The sequence below is a fragment of the Dipodomys ordii genome, unplaced genomic scaffold (genome assembly GCF_000151885.1).
Source record: "Dipodomys ordii isolate 6190 unplaced genomic scaffold, Dord_2.0 Scaffold1000001524, whole genome shotgun sequence".
NCBI lineage: Eukaryota > Metazoa > Chordata > Mammalia > Rodentia > Heteromyidae > Dipodomys > Dipodomys ordii.
The window spans coordinates 1-4,649 of NW_012285141.1; the positions used below are offsets into that span (position 1 = coordinate 1).

General features: G+C 46.2%; 1 pseudogene; it reads left to right on the forward strand.

Moving 5' to 3' along the window:
* Window positions 1-833: 833 nt before the first annotated feature.
* LOC106002796 lies at window positions 834-2,645 on the forward strand (annotated as a pseudogene).
* The last annotated feature ends 2,004 nt before the right edge of the window (window positions 2,646-4,649 follow it).

Below are 4,649 nucleotides of genomic sequence, written 5' to 3' on the forward strand. Positions count from 1 at the left end.
GGTTTTCTGTTAGTTTATTAGAGATAAGGGTCTTAAGGACTTTTCCTGCCCCAGCTGGCTTTGAAGAGTGATCCTCTGATCTCGGCCTCCAGAGTAGCTAGGATTATAAGCATGAACCTGGTTCATTTCTTGAGAAAGGTAATTGGGGAAGGGAAGGGATAATGGGAGAACAACAAAGTAGGGGGTAACAATTTTTGACAAGAAAAGTTCTCCTTTCTTTACTCATGTAAATAACTCCTCTATACAGCACCTTTACAATAAAATAAAATTAACAAAAAAGAGAAAGTTTCTTGCTGATAGGCACTTTTGACTCATTCCTGTAATGCTGGCTACTTAGTAGGCTAAGATATGAGAATCATGGTTCAAATTTTGCCTGAGCAGAAAAGTCCCTGAGACTCTTATCTCCAATAAGAAAACTGAAAGTGGGGTTGTGGCTCAAGTGATAGAGTGCTAGTCTTGAGCTGGTGAGCTGAGGGACAGTGCCCAGGCCCAGAGTTCAGGCCCCATGATGAACCACAAAAATGGTGTTGCCACCTTTCTTTTGCTGCATTAGACTCAAAGCCTGATGATCATCTTTGCCTCCTGTGTAGCTGAGATTTCAGCCACCATGCCCAAAGCAAAGGAATGAATATTCATGGAAATAGACAACTGCAAACATCCTTAAAGTTGCTGAAGCCTCTTGCATGGGGATTCATGCTCAAGCTATCTTTTCTGTTTCCATGTCTCAAATGCTGTAATTTTTGTAATGAATGCTGAGAGTCACTTAGAATCATAAGCTCTGCCCCCTAAGTTCCTTTTCAAGTATAGGTCTAAGTCAACTCTTTTTCTCACAGGCAACAAATATGTTCCTCGGGCCATCATGGTGGACCTAGAGCCTGGAACATTGGACTCAGTGAGATCGGGACCATTTGGCCAGAGCTTTAGGCCAGACAACTTCATATTTGGTAAGTCATCATGGTCCATGGGTCCTAACATCCAGGCACTCCAGTGCTGGGCTGAGCCTTTATCCACCTAGATATTGTCCTCACCTAACCCTCCTATTCCAGTCCACGGGAGTCATGCCCCTGGCCACTCAGACAGCTCAGATCAGTGCAACTCTGAAAGCCCTCCATGACAAAGAAGCCTCTGAAGGGAAAGAGCAGCAAGTAGAGAAAGCCACCAACAAGGTTCAGCACTGCTGGTCATTTAAAGGCCTGGCAATAACAGAACCACTTCAGGACACCAGAAATCAAAGCACAGCTATGTGTGAGCAAGGTGCAGACAAGTGCTTGCAGTTTAGCTTCCCTCTGACCACACTGTGCTCCTGTCCCTCTTGTGAAAGTAACTACATTTCCAGTATTGAGGAAGGCTTGGTCCTTCATTTCTAGAAGGACTTGATTTGGGTTAAAATGTATTTTCCTCCACACTCTGTTTACTTTTCTTTAGAACCTGTGTGATTTGTAGAGTCCCAGATACACTGAAAACATTTCCTTTATTTCACCAAAGTGTATCTAACATAATAGCAAAGGTTAGCTCAGAAGAGTCCTATTGTCTTCACAATAGGACTGGCACAGTCATTATTCTTGGAGTGTGTGTCTCATCATGTCTTTGTGTCTGATAGGCCAGAGCGGGGCAGGCAATAACTGGGCAAAAGGCCACTACACGGAGGGGGCCGAGCTGTTGGAATCGGTGCTGGATGTGGTACGGCGGGAGTCAGAAAGGTGTGACTGTCTCCAGGGCTTCCAGCTGGCCCACTCCCTGGGAGGTGGCACTGGATCAGGTATGGGCACCCTGATTCTCAACAAGATCTGAGAGGAGTATCCACACCGCATCATGAACACCTTCAGCGTCATGCCCTCCCCCAAGGTGTCAGACACCGTGGTCGAACCTTACAATGCAATCTTGTCTGTCCACCAGTTGGTGGAAAATGCAGATGAAACAATGAGGCCCTGTATGACATCTGCTTTCGCACCCTGAAGCTGCCCACACCCACCTATGGAGAGCTGAACCACCTGGTGTCAGCCACCATGAGTGGAGTCACCACCTGCCTGCGCTTCCCTGGCCAGCTGAATGCAGATCTGCGCAAGCTAGCCGTGAATATGGTGCCCTTCCCCCGTCTACACTTCTTCATGCCTGGCTTTGCACCCTTGACCAGCCGGGCCAGCCAGCAGTACCATGTTCTCTCAGTGCCCGAGCTCACCCAGCAGATGTTTGACGCCAAGAACATGATGGTCGCCTGTGATCCCCGCCATGGTTGTTACCTGACAGCAGCTGCCATCTTCCGAGGCTGCATGTCCATGAAGGAGGTGGATGAGCAGATGCTCAAAATGCAGAAGAACAGCAGCTACTTTACAGACTGGATTCCCAACAATGTGAAGACAGTTGTATGTGACATCCCCCCGTATGGCCTCACGATGTCGGCCACCTTCATCGGCAACAACACTGCCATCCAAGCACCCTTCAAGCGCACCTCAGAGCAGTTCAGTGCCATGTTCCGGCGCAAGGCATTCTTGCACTGGTATACGGGAGAAGGCATGGATGAGATGGAGTTCACTGAGGCTGAGAGCAAAATCGACGACCTGGTGTCCGAGTACCAGCAGTACCAAGATGCCACTGCTGATGAACAGGGGGAATTTGAAGAAGACTTGGTGGAGGAAGAAGTTTAAGACTTTCCATTGGTAGCAGTGCAACAGGACTGTCAGAGCCTGCCTACTACTTCTCAAATGAATGGTGCTTTCCTGAGCTCCTGTTGTTGTGCAATGAGGTCCCTGCTGTGTATCATCATGCACAGGCTTTCCGGTCAGGAACTCACTGATGGTGAATGTAAAAATGCAGATTTAACGTCCCAAAGTGAGGATGCTCTACTCCTTCACCAACGGAGAGACAAGCCTCCAAAGATATATGGACAGCACCGACATTTCTCACTAAGCCCTAATCTACATGCTGTTCCATATACTGTCAACAATAACAGGTCCAATTATATTCCTTGCAATTCTGGGAGAGCTGAAAAGTGTTTGGAAGCACAGGATGCAAACGACTAGATAGAGCAACACAGAAATTCGGCGCCTTAAAACAAAATTGTTTTTCAGGGCTCAAATTCTCCATGATCTACATCTTCCTCAAAGGAGAGATAAGCCTCTAAATACAAGTAGACTACATCTTCCTAACCCAGGTTTCTCCGGTCTGCATAATAGCTTGGCTGAAAGCCACTTATACTGTCCATCCACAGGAACCAGTCCAATTTTGTCTTCCAATTCTGGGAGAACTGACCAGTGTTAGCGAGTTCAGCATGCAAACGAAAGTTTGAGTAAAGCAGAGAAAGTCAGATAAGGTGATGTTAATGGAATGAACCCTAAGATATGTATTCGAATGTTTTTTTTATTTGTTTTCATGTGATTGTTTATGACACATTCATAAGCTCATTTCTTTTTTACTATGTAAGTCTCTCCACCATTTTATAACAACTGTTTCACTGTATTTCATGTCGGTATAATTTGTGGATTGGAAGGGAGAAAACGATTCGTTTCAATAGGGATATAGGTGGACCCATAGCAAAAATACGATGTACAATACGTTATGTCCAAAACGAACTTTACAACATTGGTTTGTGAGTGGTGGGGGGTATGGAAGAGGGGTGCACTGTCGGGGAGGAAATGAGGAGGATGGGAAAATGTGGGAATGGGAAACAAAGTTACTAGCAGCCCCTGTGTGCACCCTGACATGAGTCAAAGCACCTCTTGGTGTCACCATCCCGTGGACAATCCGTTTTACTTTCAAATTTGAGAGAGCTGTGGAGGGTTTGGGAGCTCAGGATGCAAACAACAAGAGAGAGTACTCAGAATTCGGAGAACATAAAGAAAATTGTATTAAGGTCTACAATTTCTGAGTGCTCTCAACTTTTCCCAAAAGCAAGACAAGCCACTTAGTAGAAATAGACAGCATGATCTGTTGAGTCAACTGTGCTCTGAATCTTAGCAGGGCTTAATGTCCCTTGCACTATCCACAGTAAACAGTCCACACTTTGTTCTTCCAATTCTGGAAGAAGTGACCAGTGTTAGGGAGCGCAGGTCCAAACGATAAGATAGAGTACTCGGAATATGGGGACCCTAGAACAGTCTTAGGCCCTCCGGGAAGGAGGGCTCTACACCTTCCCCAAGGAAGAGACACCCCTCCAGAGAGAAATTCACAGCACCCAGCTTTCCCAAGAAGCTTTGCTCTGCATCCTAGCTATATTGAAAGTGCCTCATTCTGTCTAAAATAACAGGTGAAATTTTTTTCTTTTTAATTCTGAGAGAGGTCACAAGTGTTTAGGAACTCAGGATGCAAAGAGTAAGATAGAGCCAGGCACTGGTGGCTCACAGCTGTAATCCTATCTACTCAGGAGCCGGAAATCTGAGGAACACGGTTGCAAGCAAGCCCGGGCAGGAGAGAAGGTGAGACACCTATCTCCAGAAAACCAGAAGTTGCGCTATAGCTCAAGGTAGAGCGCTGGCCTTGACTTGAAGAGCTGAGGGACAACGCCCAGGCCTAGAGTTCAAGCCCCACGACCGACAAAACAAAACAAGACAAAACAAAAGGATACAGAGCACTCAGAACTTCGGGGATTTAAAACATTATTGTTTGACGGTGACCAGGATCCAAATGCTCTACATATTCCCCAACGGTAATAC